This window comes from Pinus tabuliformis, chromosome X (genome assembly GCF_031772625.1).
Source record: "Pinus tabuliformis cultivar Carrire ecotype Pingquan chromosome X, CPIR1, whole genome shotgun sequence".
NCBI classification, from domain to species: Eukaryota; Viridiplantae; Streptophyta; class Pinopsida; order Pinales; family Pinaceae; genus Pinus; species Pinus tabuliformis.
Window position 1 is genome coordinate 361697703 of NC_142308.1, and position 13757 is coordinate 361711459.

At 38.1% G+C, this 13757-nt stretch overlaps 1 protein-coding gene across 1 annotated transcript in view; it reads left to right on the forward strand.

The window, feature by feature from the left end:
- LOC149140000 (putative cadmium/zinc-transporting ATPase HMA1, chloroplastic) overlaps nt 1–13757 on the forward strand; it is a 396088-nt gene that overhangs the window by 163271 nt on the left and 219060 nt on the right. The gene's annotated exons all lie outside the window — the stretch shown is intronic.

Sequence of the window (13757 nt, forward strand, 5' to 3'; positions counted from 1 at the left end):
CTTCAAGAAACCACGAAATTTTAAATGCTAACCAGTTCATAAAATGAATCACCACTTTCAGATAGCTAATCTTTAAATAAACATTTAAGCGCATTTAACTACAGAGAAGTGACATATAGTGATAAAGAAGCTTTAAACCCACACATTTAGAAAATCATTTGTTCAATATGCCAAGCAAGACGAAAAGTTTTCAATTTTAAAAAATGATCAAAGATATCCACTTCGCTCAAATATATATATATATATTAATATATTACATGTTTTTTGGACTTTTTTTGAAATTTTTAATTTTTATTATTTTTGATTTATAAAACAAAATGAAACTTAAATATATCTAATTCTAGAAAAAATAAAAAACCTAAGTTAAAAGAACTCAAAAGTCTAATTCTAAAACTAACACCTTATCATATATATAAAATAATTGAAAATCGATTTTTTTTTTTTTTTTTTTGAATTATATATTGTTTTAGCTTTTTTAAATATAAAATTTAAATCACAAAACAAAAATTAAACCAAAGCTAAATTATTAACAAACTAATCTAAGCTAAAAAGGAAAATCACCATACATATGAAATAGCTTACTATTAACCCTAAGCCAAGCACAAAAAAAAAGAATTCGAAGTGTGCTGTTGTAGGTTGTGACGACGGGAGAGCTGGAAGAAGATTGCGGGAGTTAGGGAATGAAAGGATTGCGTCTAGGTTGACGGATGATGGCAGGGATGGAGTAAAATGAGGTTTGCCTGCAAGTATGCGTGGAAGGGGTAGCAGAAATTATTCCTGCCAGAATTGAACCTGAGGCCAGATCTTACCCTGCAGGGCCTAGCTTTGGCTTTGGACAAAATGTTTTCTTCCAATCTGCTACCTGCAATAACAAAAACTGAAAACCAGAAATACAATGTGCAAGAAACAAAACTGAAAGCCCTAAAATCAGCTAAATAATTACAATATTCACAGTTTAAAAGCACTAAATAGCCAGATTTGTCAGTATGCCACAAAAGTATTTTCAGAATTTAAATTTACTATGAGATGCTTCAGAAAACCCTTTATGCATTCATAAGAAAAATTAAAATGATAAGCCCGGGATCAAAACTGGTTGGTCTCTTTAGAAAATGATTTCCCGGGAGTTGGCTGGTTCAGCCGAGAACTTCCCCGAATGCCCAGTAAACTCAAAATCAAGGATTTCTTGCGCAGCTTAATTCAACCATTAACAAGGAGGGAGAAAACGATACTAAAATCCAGATCTAATGGAGATACCTGCCATCATATTCAGAAATTTATCTACCATTCAAACCCTAGCGACTAAACAAGATACATGTGTTTAAATCACTCTTCATAAAGCTATCATCAATGGCTGAAATTAAATTTATGCAGAAAATTAAAACATCTTACAGCATTTCCAGAAGAGTAACACCAACAAGATTTCAACTCCAAAGTCTTTCTTTATTGCACATGAAAAATGACTACAAGAGAGCTTTCTTTAGCACAAGACTCACAGATCAAATGATCTCAAAACCCCTGACACCCTATTTAAAGGAAAATTTTCCAACGGCTAGTTCGAGTGATCCTTGTTAAAGCGATTTCGACCGTCGATGAGGATCAAAATCTCTTTTAATCTCATCCATCAAAATTTTAAATATATTAAAAAATTAAAATTTTGCATTTATTTCCTCAAAACTTTGAGTGATTATTATTTTATTTTATTTTTATTTATTATTATATATATATATTTATTATTTTATTATTTTATTATTATTATTATATTTTTATTTTATTTTATTATTATTTTTATATTTTATTTTATTTTTTTATTTTAAGGGACCCTCGAACTTAGCCTTTGGAAAAATCACCTAGGACCTAGGACTTATGAGGGGATACAACATTTTCTAACCCTCAAGACACTTTACATCATGATTTTTACATTTTTACATCTCAAAGGGGGGAATCCATTTGACATAGACCCTCATAGACCACCCAGTTCTGCGACACAAATATAATCTAGCAGATCAAGCAATTTATAATAAAATAGCCTAACCAAATAGTTAGGACTATTCCCAAATCACTTTTACATGGACTCGACCTAGCACACTAGAACTCCCCTAAGATTCTAATGACAAAATCCATTCCGGCTTTGGTGTTACGCTGAAGGAAAACTCTGCCGATCATGGATCGGTGAGACAAAAACCTTTCCGGAACATAGATCATCACTAGAAGATTAGGTTTACCTAGGTAATTACATGACACAGGTCTGCTAAGATTATTTACAATTTACACATGCAAACTGGGTTTACAAAATAACATGATCGGGCTGATGATGATATTCGAATGGCATGGACACGTTGATTGGGTGCTATCCCTTTTGCGAAAAAGGGGAGTGTACTGCTATGGGTAGTTGACACGTAGTGGTCAACATCTGGCTCTACTTGGGGACACGTTGCTGCACTGTAGGAATGTGAGAATCCAGAATCTGCATCCACGCAACACACAACAAAACATAAGTAGTGTCCATCCAAAAATCATCATATAACATTAAGCAGAGGAAAGATATAAGCTCTTCATTTATTAACTATCTAGTAACATGAAAAGTAAATCTAATCTTAAAACAGAAATGAAATCCTAAGACAGAAATGAAATGCTGAAAAGACAAGGAGTAGGGATAGAAATACAGAGGATGCCCCATGGCATCAGATGCGTTCAATATAGTGTATACTGAGCATTTGCCTACTTTCAGGCAAATCAGTCGGTTGCTTCTCGGATGTGCCATGTCCAATTTTGCATACGGTAGGACTTTTTCCTATCCGAAAATCTAGTTGCTGGCAGCTATCTAATGTATCAAATTGCCTTCTCATTCTTTTTCTCTTGCGTTTTTTCTTTGCGGAATATTCTGCTTCAAAATCCTCAGATGAAGTATGTAAGATATGTGTTACATGTCTTTCTTCATTTTGCATCTGATCTTTATCGTTTTTAATTTTATCTCGATCACCTTCAATTAACCACTTTTCAATCGAACCAATGACCTCCTCGTAATAAGATGGAGCTTGTTGAAACAGATAAGGAGGTTTCTGATCTGTCGACGTTTCCTGGTTTCTTTCATCCTCTGACTGCTGTTGAAATTTCTGTACCTGTATTGTAATGGCATCCATCTGGCTAGAGTGTTCAAGCTTCATAGCATTGATTTCCCTGACATGTTCTTCTTCCATATCTTTTATTACTTTATCGTTCTTTTCCTTTATGGTCATCAAGCAATGTTGCATAGAGTTTATCTCTTTCTTATGATTTGCTTGCATGGTAGCCAACTGATTATTATGATCGAATGTCATGATAGTCATTTCTTCATCCATAGTTAATAACTTGTTTTGCATAGAATTAATTTCCCTAGCATGATTAGCTTTCATGGTTTCCATTTCCTTATCTCGCTTTTCCAGGTCGGTGTACAAAGTTCTTTGACGTAATCAGTTACAATTTTTTCTTGATTAATCTCCATATTTTTTACTAGCGGCATTAGTTCCTCTATAATTTGCTTCTGATTTTCCTTTTCATTGTCGATATTGATTTGACAACTCGTCCCTGCTTTTCCACTATCATGGATTTGATCTGCAACGGTGCAAGTGGATGGCACACTCTGATACGGAGAATTGTCTTGAAATCTTTCATCGACAGCTGGATCCTTCACTAGATCACTTTCATTTTGTTGCATAATTTTAGGGGCACAACGCGAGCTATCTTGATAACAATATCTATCTTTAAAAGCATGAACGATGTCTTGTAAAGAAGTGAAAGAATCTTTAGGACAATTATTAAACCAATTCAAAGCATCACCCTCTAAAGAAAAGGAAAATAAACGCATTTTGTCATCTTCATGATCATACTGAGGAGAACTACAATATATGAGCATAATACGAGAAAACCTGCATAGATGCTTTCTAACAACGACTGAATCACCACTCGAGAACAAAGACAATTTAGAAATGGCTACTTCCGGAATATCATGGAGAACATCAGTAAAATGACAGGGGGTAAACGAATAATCCATGATGAATAATGAGGGACCAAATGGATGATAGAGAGAGACCTTTGCTCAAGAAAATCAAGAGATGAAAGAAGGGAAGTTGCCACTTGAACATGAATCTAATTCTAGGATCAGATATAAGGAGGGCTTTCTGTCTGGGAAAAATAAATGAAAAGAAATGGAGTTGCCACCCAAACAAGAAACGGATTGAGAAATCCAGGTGCTAAAGGTATGATTAAAGTTTAAATGATATGACGAAAGATAAGGCGATGAAGAGATCAAATGACGCTAGGAAATGCTAGACGTTTGACAGGCTAATGAATGGCGGAAAAGATGAGATGATTGAAAAGATGAATGTCGAATAAACCAAGGACAAAAAAAACTCTGTCCTCGGCAATGACGCCAAAAATGTTTTCGTTGCTAGCTCAAATGAAAAGATGACAAATGAGAAGATGAATGAGGAAATGTCGATAAAATGTCGTTGAAGTGCCAGGAATCAAATATCCCCGGCAACAGTGCCAAAAAATGTTGTCGCACAGAGTGTATAAGCACCGCGACAACGCTCAGACCGGGGGCTGTCACCCTGATCCCCGATCTCTCCGTTTACGCCGTCTCCCTAGGCTAAGTGGGGTAGACCTTATGGGATAAAAGAAGACCAACTGGGAACCAACTGGGTTGGGAGACACAGCGAGGCAAACAAACACCTGATTGAAGCTTAGTGACACTTAAAATTTATTTGGATTTTAAATGCTTAAGATCAGTTCTTTATGGAGTAAATGATCAAATAATTGTTTATCAACTGCTGCAAAAATATGAAATTTGTAACCCCACGACAAACAATCATTTATCATCAAGTAATCCAAGCAATGATTAATTTCACTAGATGCAAGATATTCAATAAATGCACAATATTCTAGCAAATGAATTTCAAAAGATCAAATACTTCAAGAAACCATGAAATTTTAAATGCTAACCAGTTCATAAAATGAATCACCACTTTCAGATAGCTAATCTTTAAATAAACATTTAAGCGCATTTAACTACAGAGAAGTGACATATAGTGATAAAGAAGCTTTAAACCCACACATTTAGAAAGTCATTTGTTCAATATGCCAAGCAAGACGAAAGGTTTTAAATTTTAAAAAATGATCAAAGATATCCACTTTGCTCAAAAAAAAGGAAAGAAAAAAAATAAATGTTTTTTGGACTTTTTTTGAAATTTTTATTATTTTTGATTTATCAAACAAAATGAAACTTAAATATATCTAATTCTAAAAAAAATAAAAAACCTAAGTTAAAAGAACTCAAAAGTCTAATTCTAAAACTAACACCTTATCATATATATAAAAAAAATGAAAATCGATTTTTTTATTTTTATTTTTATTTTTTAATATAAAATTTAAATCACAAAACAAAAATTAAACCAAAGCTAAATTATTAACAAACTAACCTAAGCTAAAAAGGAAAAGCACCATACATATGAAATAGCTTACGATTAACCCTAAGCCAAGCACAAAAAAAAGAATTCAAAGTGTGCTGTTGTAGGTTGTGACGACAGGAGAGCTGGAGGAAGACTGTGGGAGTTAGGGAATGAAAGGATTGCGTCTAGGTCGACGGATGATGGCAGGGATGGAGTAAAACGAGGTTTACCTGCAAGTATGCATGGAAGGGGTAGCAGAAAGGAAGGAAGAGCGAGCATCAATGCAGCTGAGGATGCGTGAATGGCTGCGGGTTGAGCGTGGATGGCAACTAGCACGGGATGACAACTGCGTAAGGAGAGCAACTGAAATGGAGCAGCAAGGAGATGGATATAGGTTTTGAAACCAGTGGTAGGAACTTGTATGCAGTGGATGAAGAGATGGAGGCGTATGAAGTAATGAAATGGAGCTAGAAACGTAGCGTGATGTATATGTGGGGAGGTAGTGAGTAAGTGGGCAACGCGATAAGACGATGAGGAGTGGGCTGGTTTGCTGATGGCGTAAGGATTGCGTGAGGCAGCTTGGAGAAAAGGGAACACGGGTGGTCGGCGGAGGGATATGCGTGGAGTAAAGAACGCAGAAATGGCAGTGGATTAAAGTTCTGGCAGCGTAAGGAGTTCGATGCGTTGATTGAAGGTAGAGCTGTAGCTTGAAGGACGCCTGGAAGGGTTTCGAAAAAAGCAGGTACAACAACGAGGGCAACAGATAAACTGAAACGGTGGCTCAGAAACCCTTGAACAAATGATTTTCAGGAAACTTAATTAAAATCTTAAATCCTTCTGCTTTGGATTGCTTGATGAAAACCCTGCAAAATTTTCCAGATATGAAGTAATTATTTTTGCCAGAATTGAACCTGAGGCCAGATCTTACCCTCCAGGGCCTAGATCTGGCTTCGGACAAAATATTTTCTTTCGATTTGCTACTTGCAATAACAAAAATTGAAAACCAAAAATACAATGTGCAAGAAACAAAACTAAAAACCTTAAAATCAACTAAATAATTACAGTATTCACACTTTAAAAGCTCTAAATAGCCAGATTTGTTAGTATGCCACATAAATATTTTTAGAATTTAAATTTACTATGAGATGCTTCAGAAAACCCTTCATGCATTCATAAGAAAAATTAAAATGATAAGCCCGGGATCAAAACTGGCTGGGCTCTTTAGAAAATGCTTTCCCGGGAGTTGGCTGGTTTAGCTGAGAACTTCCCCGAACGCCCGATAAACTCAAAATCAAGGATTTCTTGCATAGCTTAATTTAACCATTAACAAAGAGGGAGAAAACGATACTGAAATCTAGATCTAATGGAGATACCTACCATCATATTCAGAAATTTAACTACCATTCAAATCCTAGTGACTAAACAAGATACCTGTGTTTAAATCACTCTTCATAAAGCTATCATCAATGACTGAAATTAAATTTATGCAGAAAAATAAAACTTCTTACAACATTTCTAGAAGAGTAACACCAGCAAGATTACAACCCCAAAGTCTTTTTTTATTGCACATGAAAAATGACTACAAGAGAGCTTTCTTTAGCACAAGACTCACAGATCGAATGATCTCAAATGACCCTTGACACCCTATTTAAAGGAAAATTTCCCAACGGCTAGTTCGAGTGATCCTTGTCAAAGCGATCTCGATTGTCGATGAGGATCAAAATCTCTTCTAATCTCATCCTACGAAATTTTAAATATATTAAAAAATTAAAATTTTGCATTTATTTCCTCATAAATTTGACTTATTATTATTTTATTATTTTATTTCATTTTTATTTATTATTATTATTATTACTTTTTTTATTATTTTTTATTATTTTTATATTTTATATTTTTTATATTTTATTTTATTTCTTTTATTTAAAGGGTCCGTTGAACTTAGCCTTTGGAAAAATCACCTAGGACCTATGACTTATGAGGGGATAAAACATTTTCTAACTCTCAAGACACTTTACTTCATGATTTTTACATTTTTACATCTCAAGGGGGGAACCCATTTGAGATAGACGCTCATAGGCCACCCAGTTCTACGACACAAATATAATCTAGCAGATCAAGCAATTTGTAATAAAATAGCCTAACCAAATAGTTAGAACTATTCCCAAATCACTTTTACATAGACTCGACCTAGCACACTAGGACTCCCCTAAGATTTTAATGACAAAATCCATTCCGGCTTTGGGGTTAGGCTGAAGCAAAACTCTGCCGACCATGGATCGGTGAGGCAAAAAACCTTCCAGAACATAGATCATCACTAGAAGATTAGGTTTACCTAGGTAATTACATGACACAGATCTGCTAAGATTATTTACAATTTACACATGCAGATTGGGTTTACAAAATAACATGATCGGGCTGATGATGATAGTCGAATGGCACGTACACGTTGATCGGGTGCTATCCCTTTTGCGAAAAGAGGGAGTGTACTGCTATGGGTAGTTGACACTTAGTGGTCAACAGAGAGCACAAAAAAAGGAAGATAATCAAGTTTTATTAATGTCCAACAAATGACCATAAAAGTAGGTCAATGGGACTGTTGAGTATAATGCTATTAGTAAAGTGTGGGTACACCAAAATGGATCCTATAAAGAAAGCAAGATGCAAAAAATAAAGTATGAATATATGTGAAGTGAACAAACAATCCCTATTTGTATGTGTGTAGACATGTCACAGAATTATTTTATAAATAAAATATATTGATTGATAAAATGAACAAGAATGATGAATATTACAATGAGGCCCTCGTTATAAATTCCTGGGCTGGTGCTTTTTCACTAATGGACATGTCTTTTTGATAAGACACATCTTTTATGTTGGACACCTAATCTGTTAGGGTTGGTGTAGAGGAATGCCAACAGTCATAGAAGTCCAAGAGACCGTTAACCACCCAAATGGGTAACCGTATAAGAGAGAACTTTTCTCCTCCTTTTGATAGCCAATTGGTCAACCATGTAGCCAACAACCCTTGATAGCCACCACTAGCTAATGATATGCCATGTATCTCTGCCACTTGCATCAGCCATTTGCTTCTCACCCATTCGAGATGACCACATGGACGAAGGTGGGCTTCCACCCAAAAGGTACTTTGGTAATTTTGTAATCAAGTGCTTATGCTTGTTTGTTTTTGGGCATTTGATATGGATTATGGGGTGATCTAGAAGAAGGATGGTCTTGGACTGTGATATTTTTCTTTCACCTTAAATGGGGGCTTAATCTTCAATCCTATTCCAGTGGGACCTCCCTTGATGGCCCAATGGGTATAGGATAGACACTACTTGGGAAGTCTTGTGATCTGGATCTTGGGGGCAGGCCCCCAAGATATAAAAAGTTGAAATGGATCTTGGGGGAGGAGGCCCCCAAGATCCGAAAATTTGAAATGCCATAAGAAAAAGAGGAGAATGCCCAATAAACAAAACCACAAAGAAATTTTTTATTAAAACGAAGAATAATTGTAAAAGCTACATTGTGGCGGACAAACTGTCCTTTTACAAAATGCAACTTGTTACTTATAATATTTTTTGGTTACAATACTACGGGTAAATTCCATGGGTGAATGAATACCATGGGTGGATGTCACTTACAACACCACGGGTGGATAAATAGCATGGGTGGATGAATAACATGGGTGGATGAATACCATGGGTTGATGCCATTTTCCATTCGGATCATTCCTTCCTCCTTTAGAAGCAATGGTCCCTGTTGCATGAAGGTCCCTCCTGTGAAGCCTTTGTTGAATATGAAGAGCCACTGAAAAGAAGGGTTTTATGTGGTTAACCCATAACCATGATGAACGAAGATCCAAGGATAGAGATATCTAGTAATGCTTGTGACCAACTGTGATACTGACAGTGTGCAGCCTAACAAATGGACTTCGATGAAGTGTGGGTTTTTGGATTACCCATAACCATGATGAACGAAGATTCGAGGATAGAGATACCCTGTAATGCTTGTGACCAACTATGATACTGACAGTGTGCGGCCTAACAAATGGAATTCGATGAAGTGTGGGTTTGTGGATGATCCATAACCATGACAAATGAAGATCTGAGGATAGAGATACCCTGTAATGCTTGTGACCAACTATGATACTTATTACTAACATTGTGTGACCTAGCAAATGGTTGACACATAACCGTGATGTTTGCTATTGATGAAGTAGCAGGTGCCTACATAGCCTGGGGTGGGAGGGCACGTCTCCATATAACCCAAGTCCAATGCTGCTATGTTGAAACTGATGAATGTGAAGTAGGTGCCTACTAAAGCGGGGTGGTAGGGCACGTCTCGAAAAGGAAGCTGCTCCAAATGGTGCTCCAGAATTAAAATGAACATAACTCGGTCAATATAACTCAAAATATTTATTATAACTTGTTTTTGGAAACAGAAGGACCATTTTTCATCTACCCATGTGTTGGAAATCCTTATCTGGACACTGTAGAATCTCACATTCGCGCTGCAACTTTTCCACCGTCCCAAAAGTTATGAAAAATAACTGATTTTAAATCAGCGATATCTCTCACATTCGAACTCCAATTCGACCCATTTGTTTTTGAAATTGAGCGATTTTTCGAGAGGAGCTCAGATCTACAATCACTTTTCTGAAATTTTGCACCAAAATTGCAAAAAAAGATAGGAGAGTTGTCGTCCACGAATTGTCGTTAGAAACATTTCTGCAACATAGCTGATTTTAAATCAACGATATCTCCCTCATCCAGACTCTGATTTGGTCGATTTTTTTTTTGAATTTGGGTATTTTTTCACAAGGAATCCAGATCTGTTATTTGTTTTTTTAAATTTTGCACCAAAAATTTCAGATCTGATCTGCAAACTCGCCACCCAAAAACATTCCTGCAAAAAAATGAAAAAAGAAAAATTCTTCCCGCTTGGCCCAAGAAAATGCTCTGTGGAGGACGTAGCACATGCCTGAAGTTTGTTGAATATTGCTGCAAAATTTGAAACTGAAATATGCATCAAACCCTTATTCCCATGGAATCATAACCTGCTCTGATACCACTAATCCAGATCTTGGGGGAATGCCCCCAAGATCTGAAAAATTGAAATGGATTTTGGGGGAGGAGGCCCCCAAGATCCGAAAATTTGAAATGCCATAAGAAAAAGAGGAGAATGCCCAATAAACAAAACCACAAAGGAATTTTTTCTTAAAACGAAACATAACTGTAAAAACTACATTGTGACGGACAAATTGTCATTTTACAAAATGCGACTTGTGACTTATAGTATTTTTCGGTTACAATACCATGGGTAAATTCCATGGGTGGATGTCACAATACCATGGGAAATACCATGGGTGAGTGAATACCATGGCTGGATGTCACTTACAATACCATGGGTGGATGCCGCTTATAATACCATGGGTAAATTCCATGGGTGGATGAATACCATGGGTTGATGCCATTTTCCATTTGGATCACCTTGATTGAGATAACATAGTTCCATCTTCCCCTATGTCATACTTAACACTTTCCATCTTACATTACATGCCCATATCTCACTTCCATTCTTCGGGTTCAACTAACCATTGGTTCTTTGGGATGTGGCACCTATATGTCCACATACCTGGGTAGGGCTTAAAAAGTTTTCCTTAGGATGTTGATCCAGCTAAAGGAGACATAAAGAGCATATCATGGCCATAACAAAACTAAAAAAAGAAAATCTAAATGCAAAAGATGGCCAAGAACATAAATATTAGCAAATGGGCAAAACCTTAGCATGAGTTCTCTACCTCACTCATATGGCCATCACCCGGTTTTTGAGCACATGTTGCTCCATTACATTAAAAGAAGGAACCCTTGCATGTTCCAGCCTCGATGAATGATGAACTGACTCATCATTATCGGGTAATACATCTATTATATCAATTAAGGTAAACTCTAACCCTTGAGATATGAGCAGTAATACATCATTATCCAGATCCGAGTTGCAGTTGCAAGGAGGATTGGAGAGGAGCGGTTCAACATTTGGCGGGAGGATTTCCAGCAAGGAAATAAGGACTTAGAGGGTGATTTCCAGGAGGGAAGTCGAAACTCACAAGGAGTCCAGAAAAGGAGTTGAAATAGCAGTGAACGGACTAAGGGATCAAGACATGTTGGACAGGGCTTCCAAGTTTGTCATCTGGAAGGCCAGGATCCTGGTAGTCCTGGATCGACATCACATCAAGGACTTTGTCTTGAGAACCATGGCTATCCCGATCGACCCAGCTGAGAATGAAAAGTATGAGGATGCAATGGCGAGGGCAAAGTGCATGATCCTTGACGGGGTGAAAGATCATGTCCTTCCACATATTGCTGAAAAGAACACGACAAAGGAGATGTGGGATACTTTGAAGACCTTGTATTAGGGCTCTTCCGTGTAGCGGAAGATGCTATTGGAGAATCAACTGCGATCGTATCAGATGTAGAAGGGAGAGCAGATAGATCTGTTCCTCCTCAAATTGCAAGAGATTCGTGACCAACTTACTTTCGTGGGGTCTACACCTGATCCAGAGTTTATGGTGAGGACCGCCCTGAATGCAGTCTCTGAGGAGTGGGAGACATTCGTCCAAAGAATTTTGGGCAGGGCTTCTCTTCCAGGATGGGAGGGGATGTGGGCCGCTCTTCGTCAAGAAGAGATCAGGAGATTGACCAAAGCGGGGAGTAGTGGCAAGGGAAGTCGAATCAAGAAAGAGGAGGAGGATGTGGCTCTAGCATCTTCGGGACAACAAGGGAAGAGGAAGAAGAAGGACATCTCCAAGGTGAAGTGTTTCCATTGTGGGGAGCTAGGACATTATGCATCCCAGTGTCCAAGGAAGAAAAACAAGGGAGAGGCTTCAGAAGCCAATGCAGCTCCAGCTAAGGCGGAGAAGAGGTCAAGGCTGATGATGACTGTGCCATGAGTGCTCATGCACCTCTAGAGAAGAGGTTGGGAGACATCGAGTTGTAATCAGGAGGACTACTACTAGGGGCAGGATCCTTGTGGTGCCCAAACTCTTGGATCATATCCGGCTACGGGAGCCCTTAACTATAATAGCAAGTTGATAGGGGTTGGGTGGAGCAAAGTGTAGTGGAGTAGCAAGGCAGTGCTTGGGTGTAGAAATATGAGGCAACACAGTAGTCGTTGCAACAGTGCGAGAGGCATAGAGGTGTATGCAGCAATGTAGTGGCAACAGAGGGAGCATAGGATAATAGAAGAGGCAACCTCAGTTTCATGAGGATTCCAGACTGACTAGGATTGTCAGTATTTGGGAGAAGTTAGTTAGCTACTTCTCGATAACTGAGTTGTTGTGCAGTAGTTAGTAGTGGCAGTGCTAGGGGCAACATGGGCAACATATTGAGAGGGAGCTGCAGTACAGATGTAGCAGTGGCAGTGGAAGTGTCATGGGCAACAGTACAAGGAGCAATAGTGCAGATAATGTGAGGCAGCAGGCCAAGCATGAACACAGGTACAAGTGTGATGTTTCAGTGATGGAGCATTACTAGAGCACATTCCTCGTTAAGAGGGAGTGTTGATTTGTGGTAGCATTAGATGTGCTCTAGCCATGAAAATTGGTGGAGAGGCTAAGGCACATAAGATCTCCAAGACCCAGAAATGGATTGGGGAAATTCCACCCTGTTGGAGAGAGTTTAAAATAATTAATATTTAAAATGGGGTTCCTAAGTCTAAGCTTAGAAAAATTAAAATATTATTGGGTATTAATATAAAACTGGGTGAGAATGTTCTAAATGACATGGATCAAGCCAAATCTAACCTTAGCCGTTGATTAGGGACTTATTCTCAGTCGTTGAAGTCTTAACAGGAAAAGTATAAGAGGAGGCTTGAGGATTAGTTGGAGATACACCAAATTGATCAGTCAGTTCGATTTTCTGGAGCGCGGTTTGCTGAGAGAATCGAACCAGTGATCTGTTGCAGCGAGGGGTAGTTTGGCATGAGGCTGACAAAACATAGCAGAGAGGCAGAGATAGTGCCAGAGAGACAGCGTAGAGCCTGGAGAGGTTGACGCAGAGGCAGCTGGGAGCCACACAGAGGCTGAGGAGGCCATCGTGTGTGACGCAGAGGGTCTGAGAGTTGACGCAAGGCTTCAGTAGTTGCGTAGAGGCTAGCAGAGTTGACATAGGGCCAAGAGGTAGCGCTAAAAGATTTTTTGTGGGGTAGACTGAGTGCTGGTGAGCTGGAAAGGTGACGTAGTCCGTGCAGAGTGACGTAGAGCATTGGAAGCTGCCATAGTTGCTGTGGGATCGTTCATCTGGTGATTGATCAGCCGGAATATCTGTCTCTGAG